The sequence below is a fragment of the Microcaecilia unicolor genome, chromosome 12 (assembly GCF_901765095.1).
Source record: "Microcaecilia unicolor chromosome 12, aMicUni1.1, whole genome shotgun sequence".
Lineage (NCBI taxonomy): Eukaryota > Metazoa > Chordata > Amphibia > Gymnophiona > Siphonopidae > Microcaecilia > Microcaecilia unicolor.
The window spans coordinates 65,977,959-65,999,285 of record NC_044042.1 but is presented as its reverse complement, the minus strand read 5'-3'; the positions used below and the strand labels follow the sequence as shown (position 1 = coordinate 65,999,285).

The following is a 21,327-nucleotide window of genomic DNA, read 5'->3' as shown; positions in this document are numbered from 1 at the left end:
TCAAATGGGAGTCAAAGTAACTGAGGTAGGGCAAGGTTAAGGTCCCAAGATGGAGAATGGTGGCTGAAGAGGGGATCAAAGGTGCTTCAGGCCTTTAAGAAAATGCTTTAGCAAAGGATGGGATGTTAAGACAGTTTGAAATATATCTGGGGCCCCTGAGCCTCCATGCTGTCAAAGCTAATATTTTGAGGTTTGGATGCAGAAGATGACCATTTTAGAGGAGAGACTGATGGCATCCCAGATGGATTTGGTTGACAATCAAATTGTTGGGGTTCTGCCGCTGAGGCCCTTTCTGATCTGTTAAGGGATGACAACCTTGTGATTGAGAGGTTGAGTGAACTGATTTAAACCTCATTATGGCTGACATGTGGCTCAGGAGTTTGAGCAGAGATCTTGCTGAACAGGTTCTCCTTGACTTTTGAAATGAGGGACTATATATTTAGATTTTCCTTGGAAATAAATGCTTGATTTTGAATAGTGTTTGGAATGGCTCAGATGAATTAAATGGATTGGGTTGGATTTGTTGGCTTTTTAAATCCCAGAGCTTGTAGCATAGTTTATTGTGAGTTGCAGAGTGTGTAACAAATCTTGCTTTGATTGATTCATCTCTGTGCAGTCGTCTAAATAGGGAAAAACAAAAATGGCTTGCTGCCATGACTGCTAGGCATTTTGTGAACACACCAAGTTCCGGGGAGAGACTGAAGGATAGGACTTTGTATTGGAAATGAGAATTTTGGTAGGTGAAGCGTAGATACTTTCAATGCTGTGGATGGATTGGAATGTGTGCATAAGCATTTCTGAGATCCAGGGTCACTAGCCAGCTGTTATGTTTGAGAAGTGGCAAGATCCTGAATTTTTCTCTTTTGACAAATTTGTTTAAACACTTGAGGTCGAGTATGGGGTGTAATCCTCCTGATTTTGGGGGGGGGGGGATTAGGAAGTAATGGGAGTAAATACTCCAGTTGATCTCGTTTGGGGGTACTGGCTTGGATGGCTTGTGTGGGAGGAGAGATCGTGCCTGCTCTCCTAGGATAGTAGCCCGTTGAGAGTGAGTGTAAGTCAGTACTGGAGGGTGCTGTGAGGGTGAATGACCAAAGTTTGTTTCAATATGTTTTATTCAGTTGAATTGTAGCAAAATCCAATCCCTCATATACCTTAAATGAACACATTCGATTCAACGTAACATGTTGCATATAACAAAATAAGTTTGTTACCTTTTTTTTTTTTAAAAGGAAACCAGAAATTAGCAATTCCCCCACCCTGAGGTTACACCAAATTTTATTTTATTTTAGTTACATTTGTACCCTGCGCTTTCCCACTCATGGTAGGCTCAATGCGGCTTACATATTGTATACAGGTATAGAGATCCAGAGGCTGAATTCTTATTCCTCCAGACATCTTGCTTTTCCCTTCCAGTTATAAATGTAAAGAATTTAAAATGAAACTTCTTGCTTTAAGAGCCAAAGTTTGAATATAAGCTTCCCAAATAGACAAGAACAACTTTCTGCGTTTAAAGGTAAGATTTGCCCCTCTTAATTCCAACAGCACTAGGTTATGAAATTGTATACACCATCGCCAAAAAGATGGAGGTTCAGCCTGAATCCCTTTTTTCTCCACAATGCAGACTTTTCTAACAAATATACATGTACCCTTTCCTCAAAGATTTAGCATTTGTCAAGTATAACCCCACACGCAGAAAGAGGTGTATGCTGGCCAGTAATATTCCCTAGATAGTTCAGGACACTGCTCCAAAACGCTTGTATAGGGGAACAATTCCGAAGAGCATAAAGAAATTTCACATCTGCCTGTTGACATTTAAAACAAACACTAGAATTCAGAGCACCGATATGCCATACTTGCTTTTGAGTGGCATAACTTCAAAGTACAACTCGAAACGGATATTCACGCATGAATGTCAGCAGCATGAATTAGAGCCAGTATACCTGCTGCTATGTGTTCAAAATGAATAGTCAGCTGAAGACCCAGATCCCTCTCCCCATCTACTTAATATATCAGAATAATCTGCCCCTCTCAATTTTTGATGCAGCTGCGCGTGTAATTCAGAAAAGGAGAATCTGTCATTGGTGGAAGATTTCAACCATGCTCATAAGGATTTACCATAACTTTAATTTTAGTCCTTCGTATGGCAGAGAATTTATGTAATGTTGTAATTGGTAATATGCTAAAAAATCTGATCTAGCAAAATTGGTTTTTTTAAATGTCATAATATTCCCTTGCTCTGTTAAAATATGTTCTAAATGAGTGATGCTCCCTTTCTCCCATCTAAGAAACACCTGGATTTCTTATTTTGTAATCTGCATTGAACTTAGATGATTTTTGCGGAACTTTAGAGAATATTGATATTGGTATCCCTAAGCTTCTCCATTTTTCCCTCTGTGTGCCCACATTCTATACCTCTCTGTCAAACCCCTCTCTACAAAAACACCCAGAGCTCTAACACCTTCCCCTAGCATCTCTAACACACATCCCCACAGTATGTACCCCAGCATAGCTATCAGTTAATCTTTGCGCCCCCACCCTCCTGCCCAGGCAAACACCCCACTACGGTTTTCTCAACCTCCTCAGCACTCACAGCATCCTAGCTCTCTGAACCCATCCTCACTGTACACACTTTCTCCCCACAGCTGTTTGTGAATCCCTCAATATACCTCCCCAGCCCACTCTCTCCCTACCCCCTTTAGCAGTGCATACACCCACCTCTCCTCCCACTCTTCATCCGTGGCACCTTTGGCTTCTCTTATCCTCATCCTTGTCCCCTGTACCTTTTGGCACAAATGCCCTTCCTATGGGTATTTTCTTATCAGCTTGCAGCTTTCATTTTCTCTTGCCCTTTGCTGCCTGAGCGCTGTTCTGCCCCCAGTTTGCACTGGCCAGTTTGTCCTGTTCATTTTCTTAGGCCCCCTCCTACCTTGGTGCTCATCACGTGTGGAGGATAAGGAGTATCTTCATAAGAACAAGTTGTTGACAAAAAAGGAAATTGCACAATAACTTGCAATAGCTAAAACGGAAAGAAGGGCACCTGACCGGGTATGATTCAGAGAGATTGAGCAAGATTAGAAAAACAAGTCCCTTCCCATAGACTTGTGTTAGGACCAGATACTATATAAGAGAAGGGCATCAGATAGATCGTTGGAGGTTCTCCCCAACGCATCTAGGACGCAGAGCTCTGGTCAGCTGAATCCAGAATTTGTCTGATGAATGTACCTGATTAAAGTCTGATTTGCAAATAAACTCCTCATTCCAAATAATGATTTGTGGGCTTCACTTAATGATGAAAGGCTGTAAGTATAAATGCTTTTGCTACATCAGGCTATCATTCGCTGCATTGTATAACCTGTAGCCTAAATCCAGTTTGTCATAAGGCTGGTATCTATTCCTTGCCAGTGCTGAGAGGCGGACTAATGCGGGTCTCTTAGACCTAACGTCTCTCTCAGTGGCAATTCCTTTTAGAACCTCATAACTCCTGGATTACCCCAGTACTAGTGTTATTTAGAGATGGAGTCAGATTAAGGTCACTCTAGCCTTCACAGGAGGAAAGTGTGCTGTATGGTGGGCTGCATCCTGCTTATCTGCTGCCTTGGTTCTTGCTGCTGAATTTGAACTATGCGGGACACCGTAGAGCCCATGAACAAGACAAACTGGCCAGTGCACACTTGGGACAGGGGAGAGCTCAGAGAATGAATTCAGGAGCTCTGAGGGAGGGGGGGGGGGGCTTAACCATTCCAGTTCCTGTGTTGTTTTTTGCCCTTTGCAGAATTATATGCTGGAAGTGCTTAATTCTGTGTGTAGGAGGGGAATTCTGTTTTGTGCAGTTGCGTAGAATTTCCCCAGGAGTAGAAATTTAATATGGACAAGTACAAAGTGATGCAGATAGAGAGGAATAACCCAAATTAGCTACATGTTATCTTCCACATTAGGAGTTAACAACAAAGGAAAAAGAGCTAGGTGTCATTGTGGACAACGTGTTAAAATCTGCTTTGTGTGTAGTGGTGGCTAGAAAAACACAATATTGGGTGTATTAGGAAAGGAATAGGAAATAAAACAAAAAGCTATACCTCTGTATTGTTCCATAGTGTGACCACACTTGGGGGAGTTATGTAAAGGGCACCAATATTAGGAAAGAAATAGGAAATAAAACAAAAAGATATACGTTGGTGTTGTTCCATAGTGTGACCACACGGGGGAATTCTGTAAAGGGCACCAGTTTGCATGCTGATCGCAAACTCTTGGCCGGATTCCATTATAGAATACTAACACAAGTCAGCATTTACATGCCAGCACTTAAGTGCACCCACTTAACAACCATGTCAGTAGTGGGCATAAATATGCGTGCCTAAATACGGCATTTTAGCACATAGCTATCAGTAATTCTGTGTTGTGTGCGTAATTGTTGGACACACCCCCTTCCCCTGCCCATCTGCCTCCTCTTGCATTTATGCGCTAAGCGAGTTGCACGTTATAGAATACTGACACTTATGTGCATGGCTGTTAGTTACATACATAAGTGCTAGTATTCTATAACCTTAGCATGTATATTGACACCTAACTTTAGGCAACCTGTTATAGAATGAGGGGGTTGAGTATTGTGTGCAGTTCTGGTCACAGCATCTGAAGATGATGTGGCAGAATTAGAAAAGGTTCAGAGCAGGGCAACTCAAATGATACAGGGATGAATTATTCATGAGGAAAAAAGCTGGCGAGGTTGGGGCTCTCTGTTGTGGAGAAGAGACGGGGAGATATGATAAAAGTCTATAAAATCCTGTGTGGCATGGAATGGGTAAAACCAATTTCTCCATTTTATCTCCAGGTTTAAGCAGTAATCTTCCCGAAGTCTACCTTTTATGGACTTTCCTTCCAAAAATTTTCCAAGTTGTCTTATACCCAGCTATGATAACTGCTTTTACCGCATTCTCTGGAAGCAGGTTCCAGAGCTTTATATCCCCCAACCTGCTCATGGAAGTAGAGGATAAACAGTTTCCAGTTACATCACCAGTATAACAGCAGGCTCAGACTAGAGCTAATCAGTAATTTCTTTACCTCCAGAAAATGGTGCAGATTGGATTGGCATACCAAAAACAAGAAACCTGTAAGCAAACCAACAAGGAAAAGAAAAAATGGGGGTGGGGGGAAGGAAACCAATCAAATTCTAACTCTGGAGTTGCAAGCAGTTCAGCATTGCTGTTTGCGGATAGCTTTAATGTCAGACTGCTTTCTACATTTGTTCTGTGCAGTGAGCCTTACTGCGATTTCCCTGCTTAAATAATTTTGAAGTCAGATGTTTCTCTACATTGCTGCTTTACAGATAATTTCTGTGCACGGATGGTGCTAAATTAATTTTTTTGGTTGGACTTGACTGAGATCCTTGCATAGACTGACATCTTTGTATTATCAACTAGACTGAATTACACTGAAACACAGGGCTGAGTTGAGTCTGTTGAATTTAACATAAGACAGTAAGCACATAAGTGTTGCCATACTGGGACTGACCGAAGGTCCATGAAGCCCAGCATCCTGTTTTCAACAGTGACCAATCCAGGTCATAAAGTACCTGGCAAGATCCCAAAACAGTACAATACATTTTATGCTGCTTATCCTAGAAATAAGCAGTGGATTTTCCCCAGGTCCATCTTAATAATGGCTTATGGGCTTATGGACTTTTAGGAAGTTATCCAAACCTTTTTTAAGTCCCGCCAACCTAACTGCTTTTACTGTATTCTCTGGCAATGTATTCCAGTTTAATTACACATTGAGTGAAGAAATATTTTCTCTGATTTGTTTTAAATTTACTACTTTGTAGTTTCATTATGAGCTCCCCTAGTCCTAGTGTTTTTGGAAGGAGTAAACAAGCGATTCATGTCTACCCATTCCACTCCACTCATTATTTTGTAGACCTCTATCATATCTCCCCTCAGCCGTCTTTTCTCCAAGCTGAAGAGCCCTAGCCACTTTAGCCTTTCCTCAAAGGGAAGTCGTCTCATCCCCTTTATCATTTTCGTCGCCCTTCTGTGCACTTTTTCTAATTCCACTGTATTTTTTTTGAGATGTGGTGACCAGAATTGAGCACAATATTCGAGGTGCGGTCGCACCATGGAGCGATGCACAGGCATTATAACACCCTCATTTTTGTTTTTCATGCCTTTCCTAATAATACCTAACATTCCATTTACTTTCTTAGCTACCACTGCACAGTGAGCAGAGGTCAATGACACCTAGATCCCTTCGCTAATCAGTGACTCCTAATGTGGAACCTTGCATCATGTAACTACAGTTTGGGTTCCTTTTTCCCACATGCATCACTTTGCACTTGCTTACATTAAACGACATCTGCCATTTGGATGCCCAGTCTCCCATCTCGTAAGGTCCTCTTGTAATTTTTCACAATCCTCTTGCAATTTAACAACTTTGAATAACTTTGTGTCATCAGCAAATTTACCTCACTAGGTATTCCCATTAGAGACTTGCATGGGAACGGGGTTTGCGGGAATCCTGTGGAACCCATAGGGTTCCTGCAGGGACGAAAGCCGTTCCTGCGGGATTCCTGTGGAAGTGTATGCTGCACTTGTGCCAGCCTCTCACTTACCGAGTACCAAGTTCTTTCATCAATTTTTTTTATTGACAACTCAACATAGCCAATACAGATGTTTCAAGACAGAAAATATTTGACCATTCAATATAATACAGAAACTGAAGCCACTAAAATGGGCTGTCAACAAATATTTCTCATTTATCCCCCTTTACCCTCATCCCACTCCCATGCTGTAGAACTACAATCCAGCAATAAGCATAGTATCAAACCCCTCCCAGGTCCCGTGAGTTCTGGTTCCTTATGACCCCCCGAGCTCAAAGGATCAGGACCATTAAGAGCATCCTACTTCCTTTCCCTCTACCCCCCCCTCCAGGTACCTTCATGGTTAATTGTGGATCTTATATGGAGTCCAAACTCAAGTAATAATCTAATCGGCCCGCTAACTACTTCACATTACATTGATCACCAAACTTCTACCTCTGGGAGACAGAGAGGACAGATAGGATCCCCAAAGCTTCAGAAAGCGAGTTTTACATTTATGGGAACCTCTTGCCTCCCTTGCCTCCCATGTTACCAATTGATGCAGCTGATTGCGCCAGTGCGAATATTCAGGGGATGCATCTGAAACCAAAGTCTGCAAAATGCATTTATGTGCCAACAAGTAAGCCTTCCAGAGCATCATCTTTGATTCTACCAAAGCTCCCCTCACTGACCCAAAACAGTCCAACAGCAAAAGGGACTGGGACTGCGTCACCCGACGCCGAATGATCAATGACAGTTATGCAGTGACCCGATCCCAAAAGTGGCGGACCTGCCCACATGTCCAAAAGGCATAATAAAAAATATTGTCTGAAGATAGGGGAGAAGGAGGGAGATGGGAGGGTGGGCTGTGTTCAAGGTTCAGGTTTCTGCATGTCATAATGTTATATAAATAGAGGGTTGGGTGGAAGAGGGGGGGGGACTTTTTAAAAGTTTGCTGATAGTCTGTATGTTTCACTATCTGATTTTTTTTTTTTTTTGTGAAGGAGGTGGTTATTTTGATTTGTAATCACTCAAAGGTTGGAATAAAAACAGGTTTATGGGAGGTGTGGGGGGGGGGGGAGGAGATTAAAAGTTTGACGACGGATGCTTTTACTGGAATTTATTATGTTTATATTACGTATTTCCACACTGTATTACTCGACAATTGATAAACATGCATTGTTGTGTTTTCTCATCAATAAAAACATGAAAACTAAAAAAGTATTGTCTGATTTATTGCATTTGGGACATATTGAAGAGGACAAACCCCCTGCATGAACCACCTGAGCTCTAGTGAAATAGTCCCTCAAAAGAACCTGAAAATAACACTCTCTATAAGAAGCACTTCCGGTGAGCTTTGGAATACTCCGTATAGCGAAGAGCATATCCCACTATTCCAAGTTCAATCCCGTGTCAAGTTCCCAGTGATGTCTGGTAGCCTCCAGCTCCTTTTGAGTACCCAGGTTCCACAAAGCTTTGTGGATTCCTGAGATAGAAGAGGAAGACTCAAATATCGTGTCAAAAAAAGTTATGCACTTAAGTTCCAGTACCTTTACCCAGGGACTCTTCCCGCAGTGTTCAAATGTAATGCTTTAACTGACTGTGCATAGACATCTCCCCATTGTATGTTCCCAGGTCCTTTCAATTACTCTAAAGACTTAAGCCCACCGGCGGCGGAATTTTTTTTTAATGTACCATTCAATTCTTACTGGGACGGGGTGGGGACAGGTTAAATTCTAGTGGGGATGGGTAAGATTTCTGTCCCTGTGCAAATCTCTAATTCCCATCTCTAGATCATTTATAAATAGTTAAAAAGCAGCGGTCCCAGCACAGATCCCTGCGGAACCCCACTGTCTACCTTTCTCCATTGAGAATACTGACCATTTAATCCTACTCTCTCTTTTCTTTTAACCAGTTTTTAATCCACAATAGAACAGTACCATGACTTTCCAGTTTCCTCTGGAGGCTTTCATGAGGTACTTTGTTAAATGCCTTTTGAAAATCCAGATACTCAGTATCAACTGGTTCACCTTTATCCACGTTTGCTCACCCCTTCAAAGAAATGTAATAGATTAGTGAGGCAAGATTTCCCTTCACTAAATCCATGTTGGCTTTGTCTCATTCATGCTTTTGAATATGCTCTGTAATTTTGTTCATTATAATAGTCTCTACCATTTTGCTTGGCACTAACGTCAGGCTTACCGGTCTATAATTTAACAAGTTGATTGTCAATAAGGACTATTTTAGCTTTGTTGCATATTTGTGTTTTTTTGTTTGTTTTTCTTTTGAATTCCTTGAGTTGGAATTTGATTGGTCCTCCCCCTCCATTTTTTTCTTTCTTTGCAGATTGGATTGGTGCAGCTGGTATCTGCTTTTTTTTTTTTTTGGCTTGACTCCCCAAGATGAAGGCCAAAGCCGGTCTCTGCCTGGTTGAGTCCTTAGACTTGGACTGTCTCCTGGGATTGGTCCACGGTCTTCTCCTTGGTTAGTTAAAGGAGTGTGGGTTTTTTAACCCCTCTTACTCAGGTCCCTGGAGCAGCTGCACAGGCCCTAAGGGGGTCCCTGCTGTGTGGGCTCGAATCCCATTCTCCTCTTCCCCCCTCTCCCTGAACTACCTCCTAGAAAAATACAAGTTGGAAAACTCCCCACAAGTATGTTGCATGAAGTTCAAAGAAACAAAACCAAAGTACATTGAGTACAAGTGAAACCATGCTAGGTCTGAGCTCTAGAGAGAGGAGATTTCATTGGGGTCTCCTGGCCTTAGGCTATTTGGGGAATCCCCTCTTGGGCGGGGTGGGGGGTGGCTGTGCAGGTGAGTCTGGCAGCATGCCTAGGTGCCGCTGCAACTCCTGTGGTTGCTGGCTGTGGAGGCATCTGGCTTATCATGCCCCAGTTGCAGGAGTTAGGGCCTTCAGGAATGGAGGAATCCGTGCTAGGAAGCTCCCGGAGCAGACAGGTGCCCTTGTTGCAGTGAATCTTCATTTGGGTTTGGGTCCTGGCAGCTGCAGACCCTCAATTTATTGCAGGAGGCACAGCCGTGTTTGATCTGTCTATGTGGCTTACTGTAGAGGCCATGTGTGTGCAAACGGGGGGTCGGGGGGGGGCATAGGGAATGGGTCTCTGTCCCCTGTGCCTGAACAGCCCTTTAGGGCCCCTGGGTGGGATTTTGGCTCCATCTCAGAAGGGCTGGTGGGTAGGGTTCCTGACCTTTGGAGGGGAGTAGGGGGGAGATCCCAGGGACTGGTCCCAGTTTGCTGTTTGTGGTTGTCCAGTGTTTGCAGTCTCTTTCCTTCCCACTGCACCTGCCTATGCTTTTGTCCTTGCCACCACCTTGAAGCAAGTTGGCGTGGCCAACAGCAGGGGTCAGCACCCAGAGCTTTCCCCGTTGGAATCTGGATTGGGAGGGATGAGACACTGGGGGGGGGGGGGGGGCATCATCCTTGCATGGTTCTGACTCCCTAGATTCCAGTAAACTGTCTTTAGAGGATGACTGAGATTCTCCAGTGGTGGGTTACCGCAAGCTGGCAAAGATTTTTCCCCTCCATTGGATACTTTCAGAGATGGTCTTGAGTAAACGGGAGACCCTTTGTGTTGTGGTCTGGAGGTCCAGGCTCATAGTCTGCATTTTTGACCATTTGCTCAGTCTGCTAGATCTTGGAGCTCCAGGTTCTCCCTCTTTGTCCTGTTAGGATGACACTATGGTGCCCTCCTTTCTCTTTAAGGTAGTCTCGCATTTCCACTTGAACTAGGTAGTTTCACTACATTACTTTCTATGTGGGCCTGGTGGGGGAGGGTAGATCATGTTTTGTGCAAACTAGATGTTCATATTTATGCTGCAATATCTGGTTAGGAAACTGGGCCATCTTTTCATTCTGTTTAGTGAGTTGCACAAATGGGAAGCAGCTTCTAAGGCATCAGTTGCATGCTGGATCTATATAACTCATTGAGGTGATATACATCTTGGTCAGTAAAGTAGTTCCAGTTGTACTACAAGCCCATTTGACTAGAGCTCAGACCATTTACTGGGTGGAGACACAGGTAGTTTCTCCAGAGGACATTTGTTGAGCAGTGACTTGGTCTTCTTGTTTTTGCTTTGTAAAGCATTACAAGTTGAATCTGGGGGCCAGAGGTGACAGCACCTTTGGCAGGGCAGTTGTGTAGGTGGCTTTATCTTCCTCCCCCTGGATGTATAGACTTTGGTTCATTCCACTGGTGTGGACTGGTCTTGTTGGATGATAAGGAAGGTGAAATTTATTATTACCTGTTAATTTCTTTGAGTCCTACTAGACCAGCCTATCATCCTCGGAAGACTAGGGGTTGGGAGTACCCACTCATTACTCAGGGGTGTGGTTGTCCTGTTCAGTTTGTCAGCTCCTTTATTTCTTCAGATTACTCAATGTTTGATTTCATTGTTGGGAGACATTTCTGGGGTCCTATGGGGTGTTTTGCTATTTTTATGGGCTTTGTTCGCGGTATTTTGATTAACTCTAGGCTGCACCTGCTGTTATATTGGTGATGTCATTAGAAATTTTTTTTTTCCTATACTGCCATTTGCTGGTTGGGGGATGTAACCCACTGGAGTGGTTGATCTAGCAGGACTCCAAAGGAAGTTAACAGGTAAGAAAATAAATTTCACCTTGCCTTTCAAAAAGTATGAAGACTAGGGGACATGCCATGAAGTTACTAAATAGTACGTTTAAGACAAATCAAAGAAAATATATTTTTTCACTCAATGCATAGTTAAAGTTCTGGATCCTGTAGGTAGAGGATGTTGTAAAAGCATTAGTGTAGCTGGATTAAAAAAAAAAGGCTTGGTCAGTAACCTGGAGGAAAAGTCCATAAGCTGGTAAGGTATACCTGGGGAAAGCCATTGCCTATCCTTGGAGGTTAATAGCACGGAATCGTGCTAATCTGTGGTATCCAGCCACAGGTTCATGTGACTTGGATTTACCACTGTTAGAAATAAGATGCTGGGCTCCATTGTATTAAGGAGCATTATCCTGAGTGAGCAGTGTCTGCAGCAGTATGAGGAGCGGTCCTTATTTTTAAATTGGCCATCTATCATCTGTTTTCATTCAGGAGTTGTTTGAATGATTTTCCTGATACTCCTGAGGCAGGCGGATGTGTGCTGAAACGTGACTGTTTAGGTTTATTGAATAAACTGGAGTTCTAAAAATGTGGTTTAGCAGGATCCTTGTCATTGTTTCCTTTGTGTGTGGCCTGTGGTGGACTAGATGGACCTTTGGTCTGACCCACTGTGGTGGTGATTGTTTTTATGGCATGAACACTCTCTCTACTGCTGTGTAGAAAAGGAAGTGCTTCAGTAAAGCATGAGGCTGATATGGTGAGGGAATAGAGACTAACTTCTAAAGAATCAGAAGGATTCTACATATGTGGCATAGCAATGTGTCGAGACAGAGAAAAGGGATTTGGCAAATTATGTCCAAGACAGTCTGAAGCAGAGCAAAAGGATTTGGAAACCTTGCTGTTGTACTTTGAGTGGTGCATGAACACTTAAAATGATGCTGATGGACCAGGGGTGGGATTGTAACAGTATATGGTATGGAAAACAGGTGTGAGGATGTTATAATGCCGTTATATTGCTCCATGCTGCGAGGGCACCTTGAGTATTGTGTTCAATTCTGGTCGCCGCATTTCAAGAAAGATATAGTGGAATTGGAAAAGGTGCAGCGAAGGGCAACTAAAATGATAGCGGGGATGGGACGACTTCCCTATGAAGAAAGACTAAAGAGGCTAGGGCTTTCAGCTTGGAGAAGAGACAGCTGAGGGGAGACATGATAGAGGTATATAAAATAATGAGTGGAGTGGAACAGGTGGATGTGAAGCGTCTGTTCACGCTTTCCAAAAATACTAGGACTAGGGGGCATGCGATGAAACTACAGTGTAGTAAATTTAAAACAAATCGGAGAAAATATTTCTTCACCCAACGCATAATTAAACTCTGGAATTCATTGCCGGAGAATGTGGTGAAGGCGGTTAGCTTGGCAGAGTTTAAAAAGGGGTTAGATGGTTTCCTAAAGGACAAGTCCATAAACCACTACTAAATGGACTTGGGAAAAATCCACAATTCCAGGAATAACATGTATAGAATGTTTGTATGTTTGGGAAGCTTGCCAGGTGCCCTTGGCCTGGATTGGCCACTGTCGTGGACAGGATGCTGGGCTCGATGGACCCTTGGTCTTTTCCCAGTGTGGCATTACTTATGTACTTATAATGATCAGAATGCAGATATGGGTGAATGTTCTGTGGCTTAAGATCAAGTGAAACTGGTTGTGGTTAGGAAGTTCCTTTTATTTCTCTTCAAAGCATTAAGAAGGAGACTTGTAAAGGGTAGAGTTGGGGAGCAATAGGAGGAAGCCTGTCAGCTGTTCATGTGTTGTGCTGGATCTATTGGCAAGGCTAGGAGGTTCTAGATTACAACCTGTGGGAAAAAAAACAAAACTGCATAGTCACTTATTAAAACAGGAGATGATTGGGAAGGCTATTTGGAAATGGGGGAGTTACTCTTCCTTAGATGAGTGTTGAAAACCCACGATCAGTTTGTGTCGCCATCTGAGGCACAGACGATTTGATTTGTTCACTTTTTATATACTGCTTAGCACAACACGGCTCATGGTGTTTGAGGAGTGGCCATGGTGGGTTTCCTTGTCTCCAGAGTCGTGGTCAGGGGCCAGGCCTGCTGGAAGAGATGTATTCTGTAAGTAAATAAAATTTCTCCATACTTTTTCTTGTCCTTTTTGTCCTTACCCTTGTAGGGTGTGTCATTATAGGCTCTACCAATGGCAGTATAGAGAGATTAGCAACTGGCCATCTGGTTGTCTGCAGGGTTGAACCTTTGTTCACCAGGGTTTAACAACTAGGCATCTTAAGGGATCTTCTGTAAGGTGATGTAAAAGCCCCATAATGCCAATACCTTTGTAAAGAAGGTTACTGGCATTATGAAATTCAATCAAGAAACCTCCATCTTTTGATAATGCTTCTCAGAAGTGGTTATGGCTGGATAAAACCCACCAACTGCCCTTAGACATGTATAGTGTGGCAGTAGATTTATGTTGCAGATAGTGTGGAGAAAGGGGTACCTGTTTCCATATTTGGTGGGATTGCCTAATGGTGAAACAGTTTGGGTATAGGCGAGGGAAATAGTACATAAAAATTACTCCTAGAGCCAAATATATTCTTTTGTTTGTAGTCGGGGATAATGGCATGTATAACAAAATTTGTTGATGACTGTTAGAATGGAATTGGCAGTGGCTTGGAGGAGCGCAAAGGTGCCTTGTAATTCAATGATTTAACATAGAACAAACATCTTCTCACTTGTATCTCACAGCAGTAAGATAGGGGACCCTGAAAACAGTATAATAAGGTATGGGCATCATATTTTAGTTAGGCTGTCCTGCAGGATACATCTAACAGAAAAATGACAGAATTAAATGCTGGGTTGCAACTTTGGACATGACTGTGGTGGATGTTAGAGAGTGAGGTGCAGATTATCTCCGTTGGTTGGGGTGGATTATTAAAATATGGCCTGAACATTCTTTGGCAGTCTCCCTTCTGCAAAGTAGGGGTTAGGGATGAGGGTTTTGTTGGGTACGAGTTAACTGATCAAAGTATCTACATCTCTTTGGAATATGAATATGATTTGTTCTGATAGCTGATCTAATAACTTGAAGTACAAAAAACAAAAAGTTTGCCCCAAGGAGGGTGCATTTAAGCTTTTAGTGTCTGGGAAAGTCAGCAGAAAGTGACATACACCCCTTCCTGCTTACCCTTCAAGGTGATTTGGGGTCTTTACTGCTGTCCAATGCAAGCTTCATGGTTTTCCAATATGCCCCCCGGGGGGGGGGGGGGAACAACACCCTTGCTCACCTAGGTTGTTAAGTTCCTCCAGCCAGGCTGTTAAGTTTTCCTTTGCTCTGTCTCAGCCAGAGTATCAATTTATCCACTATTCATTCCATAGAACATCTAGATGTGCTTAGAACGGTGGCTAATATTGAAGTTCCGACACTCCCCATGCCACCCTCCAATTTAGATCTCTAGAGCCCTATCTGGGAAACCCATGGTGGGTTTCTTGTTCAAATAAACCAGAAGCATGTGTTCTTTTTATACTGTCAAGCAATATTTATAGCATGGATTGATGTGGGAGCTGATACAATGTTAGAGTATAAGACCATGGGAATGTATTGCAAACTGAGCAAGAATGTTGCCTCTTCGGTGAGGCTTATATTATTTTATTTTGTTACATTTGTACCCCGTGTTTTCCCACTCATGGCAGGCTCAATGCGGCTTACATGGGCAATGGAGGGTTAAGTGACTTGCCCGAGTCACAAGGAGCTGCCTGTGCCTGAAGTGGGAATCGAACTCAGTTCCTCAGTTCCCCAGGACCAAAGTCCACCACCCTAACCACTAGGCCACTATATAGATGGCAGCAAGGACCAACCCCCAAACACCAGTATTGGTCAGACAGGAAAGACATCACTTGTCCTTTCTGTCAGTGCTTGGGATAGTGATAGTATGATACTCTTAACCAGATGTCTGTCTGGAGAACTCAAAAAGGTCTTGTGGATTTGGAAGTACATCCACAAAATTGGGACCAGATTTGTTCAGAGCCATTTGACAGAGGCTTGGGATCAGGATATAATAGGTACTGCTGTAGGAAACAAAGTCCAAACTGAACCAGTAGTATTTACACACTCCAAAGCAAACTTCATGGGTTAGATTGAGATCCAATATGATAAGCTGCAAGTAAGCACATGGGTATTGGAATTGAGGTGTGTGTGTGTGTGGGGGGGGGGGGGGGGGGGGGGGGGGGCTTGGATGCAATATGTCCAGAGATGATAGATCCAGTAGCTGTTTGCATGTTCAAATATGGAAGTGCTGTTCAGTGCCTGCTTTCCCCTGTGTTTTGATCTCTAATGAAGCTGAGTCTGGAAAAGGGAGCAGCTGGGTTCCAGCAACAGACTGTCAATGTGAAGTTAGATCTACTGTGATATGGATTTAGCACTGATGGGGGGCTATCAGGGGTGTGCTTCATCAGTTGCAGGGGGTGCCAAAGGAGTCACTGATGCCAATAGCTATGACACTGGAGGGTGAACATTGTCTTTGCCATAGGGGTGCTGCAACTGTGAATCATGGGGGTTTTGGCTAGCAGGGAGCTAGAAGATCTAAGCTGCAGTTGTTAGGAGGAAGGCCATTGGATAGTGTGGTTTGTAAAGCTCTCGGCACAGCTTCTCTCTGTAAATAGCACTTTTTTGCACTGTGTAATTGCTGTGATTGATGGCTGCAGTGGGAGTGGGTGGTCCTGGAGTGTGTTGCAAACAGCAGCAATAAAGGGCTGCAGTGTGGCTGCAGTGGGAGTGGGTGGTCCTGGAGTGTGTTGCAAACAGCAGCAATAAAGGGCTGCAGTGTGTGTTTGGGCCTGGTTCCTGGATGCTTCACTCTGCACTAGGATTCCAGTTCTCTGTAAGTATGTCTGGTGCTGAGTTGCTCTAAGATCACTTGATGTCAGCTGCAGAGAGGGGTGGAGACTCGCACTGATTCATGAGTTGAGTTGTCAGTGCCAGGGAAGCAGCTGTGTCACACCTGTGCCGGAAGGCAGCCCTGAATGAGACTGCACTGTTCTCGGCACAAAGGGGGGGGGGGGGAGGGGGGGGGAGAGCAGTTGCACCAGAAGTGGAGTTGATGGTGCAGAGAGATCTGCACTGTCACTGGAGTTTCCATAGAGCTGACTGAAGTTAGCATGGGCAGACGAACTGGAATGAGGTCCTGAGGCAGTGGAAGAGTCATAGCTGGTGTCCAGGGTTGGAGGTGGGTCCATGGAGAATAAAGGATCAGAGACAAAGCAGATGGGCATGGCTGAGGCTGATTTCCAGAGTGCCAAATGGTAGCTGTAGGGAGTGTACAGGTAGTGCCTCAACACTTCACATCTGCACCAGAACCTGATGCTTCTAAACAAGGCCTGTTGCTAAGCTGCAGTGTGTGGTACTGAGTGGCACTGGCAGGAAGGGTCAGGATCAGCCTGGGAGTGTTGGGTGTGTCCGAGACTAGGCATAACTCTTGTTTTGTTTCCATGACAGGGCTTGAGACCACAGTGTGGTAGGATAGGATGTGGTCTGCCAGGGATTCTGGAGGGGGCAGTCCCCCACTGGCAAGATAGTGCTGTCCGAGGCAGGTCTCTGTCATGAAATAGTCTTGTCTGTTCATTGGAAGGAGAGATTGATCTTTGGTAGATTCCCCCCCCCCCAACCACCATTTTTGGAGGGGGTGAGGAGAAACATGAAAATGCTCAATTGGTGAAACAAAGTAAGCAGAAGACGGAATATTTTTAAGGAGAATAGGAGGATCTGTGTGTTTGGCAGGGCAGATAGAACAGACATGAGTGGAAGTGGGTGGAGACAGTGATGAAGGGGTAGCTGGTACATGCTCAAAAGGACTTTCTTAAGTGTTTCTGAACTCTAGAAAACTATAAAGGTCTTGCAATCCAGAAGTGGCTGGTTCAAATCCCACTGCTACTCCTTGTGATCTTGGGCAAGTCACTTAACCCTCCATTGTCTCAGGTACAAACTTAGATTGTGAGCCCTCCTGGGACAGAGAAATATCCAGTGTACCTGAATGTAACTCACCTTGAGCTACTATTGAAAAAGGTGTGAGCAAAATCTAAATAAATAAGTAATCTGTTAATGGTGCTATCAGATGTAGTCAGTGTGACACTTAACCTGCTTGTCCATGGAGAATAACAGTTAAAACCGTAACCACATTACTAGGCAAACTAAATGGCCATTTTGGCCTTTATCTGCCATTATTTATTTTGCTACCTACCAAAAACATTTTTTGTTTAGATGTATTATACTAATCTTAAAACTGTGTTCTCCATGGACAGGCAGGCGGGGTAATGCTTTCACACTACAACACCTCGCATTTGGGACTTTGGTATTTATTAGCTCTCCAGAGCTCAGGAAAGCCTGCTTGAAATCTTCTGAACATGTGGCAAGGGGGTGGGGGGAGAGCATGTGTTTACACAAGTCTTTCAATCCACTGGCTCCTTTGAATGCATTGCAAAAGGCTCTCCTCAGAAGGATTAAAAAAAAAAAATTCATGGGCGGCATAGTCCCTCTTTAAAGGACCAGTCTATTGTACCAGCAGGAGAGAATGTTGAGTGCAGTTAACATCTGTGGATCTTCTGGGCTTAACCTATCCTTGATCTCATTAGAGGTACAGATTAAGGGGGCTTCCAGTGCATCTGCCTCATAGTCTGAGCTCCCACTGGGAAGCCTCTGTCTTTGTCTGTCAAATCTTCTAGGATCTTCAGCTAAAATGCGTCTATCCATATGGCTGAGCTCAAATACAGAATGCAACCAGTTCCAAGTTGCAAAATATCACAGCTTCCCCAGCAAAGGACCCTAGAACATTGGTTGCAGTGGGAAGAAAAGTACCATGTTAGACTTGAACATTATTATTATTATGATTGTTACATTGTATCCCACATTTTCCCACCTATTTATAGGCTCAATGTGGCTTACATAGTACTGGAGAGGCGTTTGGAGACTCCGGTGTAAACAAATACAAAGTGATGTTTGTGTAAGATAAAGTTCATGTGCACAGCCACATTAGGGAATCGTACAACAGAGGAGTTTGTGTTATGTCCATTATGTATTTTAGTTTTTGTTGTATGGCATTTATGTTGGATTGGTAGGGTTATGCCTTTTTTAAACAGGTTAGTTTTTAGTTTCTCTCCGGAAGTTTAGGTGGTTGTACGTAGTTTTCAAGGCTTTGGTAATGCGTTCCACAGTTTTGTGTGCTTATGTAGGAGAGACTGGATGTGTGATTTGTATTTGAGTCCTTTGCAGCTTGGGTAGTGCAGATTTAGGTATGTTTCATGTTGATTCGGATGTGTTTCTAGTTGGTAGGTTGATCAGGTTTGTCATGTATCCCGGGGTTTCACAGTAGATGATTTTTGTGAACCAGAGTGCAGATTTTGAAAGCAATGGTTCTTTGATTGGGAGCCAGTGTAGTATTTCGCAGAGGGGTTTTGTGCTTTCAATCACATTTTTCTGAAGATAGCCTAGCTGCCGTGTTTTGAGCGGTCTGAAGTTTCTTTAATGTTTGTTCTTTGCATCCCGCATAATTCCATTGCATAAATTCCAACATCATTGCTCATCGGTTAAAAATGGTGTTTTATTTGAGACAACTGGATTTTTGGTGTTTAGGTGACTTTAATTGATGAGTTGCTATTGGGTGAGGCTGGGTTTAGTTTATTTGATATTGTGCTTAATTATTCTCTGCTTTTGTCCTTTTATACTGATAGAAAAGGTGGGATATAAATACTGGAAATAATGATGAAATTCCAACACCTCCCACTGCAGCAATATCCTGGGAGTTATCAGAGAAGCTGTTAGCACTATTAAAAACTTCAAGTGCCATCTCATATGATCCATGTACAATACTTATAATAGGATCCCAAGAGTCAGCCATAGCTGTAGGTGTATTCAGGACAGCATGGCTCAGGGCGGCCTGCACCCTCTGAAGACATGCATGATCACTTAGGTGATGGTGCCATGCTTAGGGATAATTTATTTGTTGAGAAAAAGGATATTTTTACATTAATGACCATTGCTTCACTCTACAAGAGCTATCTTCATAGCTGCCAGATCAGTCTGTATTGAACTGCATAACCTGGGTACCATTTGTAGGAAGTAGTTACCAATCTCTTAATTTTCAACAGTTCAACCCCTGTAAGTGATTCTAACCTTATAGCTGACATCCACTGCAACATCAAGCAACTCAGCCAGCCTTACTCACAAACAATGACCTACTACTAACTGAAAGGCAGTGTTGTTTTTTTTTTTTTTTGACATTCTTCCTTTGAGAGGGCAACTCCATTTTTGTTTTCAGGGAAGCCTGGCAATCGATAGCAACAAACTCCTGGCTATTCAGGATCCTCTCAGGGATCAACTAAATTTTACATTTCACATGCAATTTCCACTTTTCCTCCTGGCGTACCCAAAATCATCTAGGGACATTGTGTAACCATACTGGAACAGAAGCTTCAGGGTCTCTGCAAGTGCACTCAATTGAAGAGGTTTCTACTCCAGGTACATTATGATCCCTCAAGAAATCAGGTTTTACTGGTGCCCATACTGCATCTGAGACGGCTAAACATCTTCTCTAATTTAACAAAAAAAAAAAAAATCAAAATGAACTTACTGCAAAAATATAACCACTCTTGTGCCAAACTTATTGGTATCTTGGACTGAAGGATGCCTACATTTCATATTGTGGTTCATCCCATCTTTGATATACCTCAGATTAATTTAGGGATGGGGCTTGATATTCGCCTTTCCTGTGGTTACAATAAAAGTGGTTTACAATATTATTACAGGTTATTTTTTTTTGGTACCTGGAGTGATAGAGGGTTAAGTGACTTACCCAAATCACAGGGAGCTGTAATGGGAATCAAACCAAGTTCCTGAGGAGAAATTAGAAAGTCGTGGGATAGGCGGAATGTCCTATTGTGGATTAAAAACTGATTAAAAGATAGAAAACAGAGAGTAGGGTTAAATGGTTAGTATTCTCAATGGAGAAGGGTAGATAATGGGGTTCCCCAGGGGTCTGTGCTGTTTGCTGCTTTTTAACACTGATAATGATCGAGAGGAGAGAAGATCAGCTAGTGAGGCAATTACATTTACTGATGAGACAAAGTTTTTCGAAGTTGTTAAATTGCAACAGGATTGTGAAAAATCGCAAGAGGACCTTACGAAACTGGGAGGATGGGCATCCAAATGACAGATGAATGTTTAATGTGAGCAAGTGCAAAGTGATGCATATGGGAAAGAGGAAACCCAAAACTATAGCTATGTGATTCAGGGCTCCACATTAGGAGTCACTGCCCAGGAAAAGGATCTAGGTGTCATCGTTGATATGTTGAAAACCTCTGCACAGTGTGCATCAGTGCCTAAGAGAGCAAATAGAATGTTAGGAATTATTAGGAAAGGAATGGCAAACAAAAAACGGGAATGCCTTGTATTTATTTATTTATTTGGTTGCATTTGTATCCCACATTTTCCCACCTATTTGCAGGCTCAGTGGTGACTTACAATGCTCCTTTATGGCATTCGCCATTCCAGAGTAGAAGATAACAATTGGTGTTGCATAGAGATCATGGATGACTAATGGAGTTAAGCAACAGATATAGGAAGAAAACTTTCAGAATATCAGGTAAAGTGATGATGTGTATCACTCCATAGTGTGACCCTACCCTCGAAAAACTGTGTGCATTCTGGCACTGTATCTCAAAAAAAGATATAGTGAAATTAGAAAAGGTATAGAGAAGGGTGATGAAAATGATAAAGGGGATGGGATGACTTCCCTGTGAGGAAAGGCTAAAGAGGCTAGGGCTCTACCGCTAGAGAAGAGATGACTGAGGGGAGATATAAGAGCTCTATAAAATACTGAGTGGAGTGGAACAGGTGTGACGTGAATTGCTTGTTTACCGCTTTCCAAAAATACTAGGACTAGGGAGCATTCATTACTTTGCACTTGCTTACATTAAATGTCATCTGCCATTTGTTTGCCTAGCCTCCCAGTCTCGTAAGGTCCTCTTGTAATTTTTCACAATTCTCTTGCGATTTAACAAGTTTGAATAACTTTGTGTTGTCAGCAAATTTAATTACCTCACTAGTTACTCCCATCTCTAGATTATTTATAAATATGTTAAAAAGCAGCAGTTCCAGCACAGAGCCCTG

General features: G+C 43.0%; 1 protein-coding gene across 2 annotated transcripts in view; it reads left to right on the top strand.

Annotated features, from left to right (window-relative positions):
- NPEPPS (aminopeptidase puromycin sensitive) overlaps positions 1 to 21,327 on the top strand; it is a 216,894-nt gene that overhangs the window by 50,189 nt on the left and 145,378 nt on the right. Inside the window, exon 1 of one of the 2 annotated variants that reach the window (XM_030220857.1) lies at positions 13,268 to 13,286. The exons of the other annotated variant lie outside the window; for it this stretch is intronic. The gene's annotated coding sequence lies outside the window, so the exon portion shown is untranslated. Of the gene's footprint in view, positions 1 to 13,267; positions 13,287 to 21,327 lie in introns of those variants that run through there. 2 annotated transcript variants of the gene reach the window in all.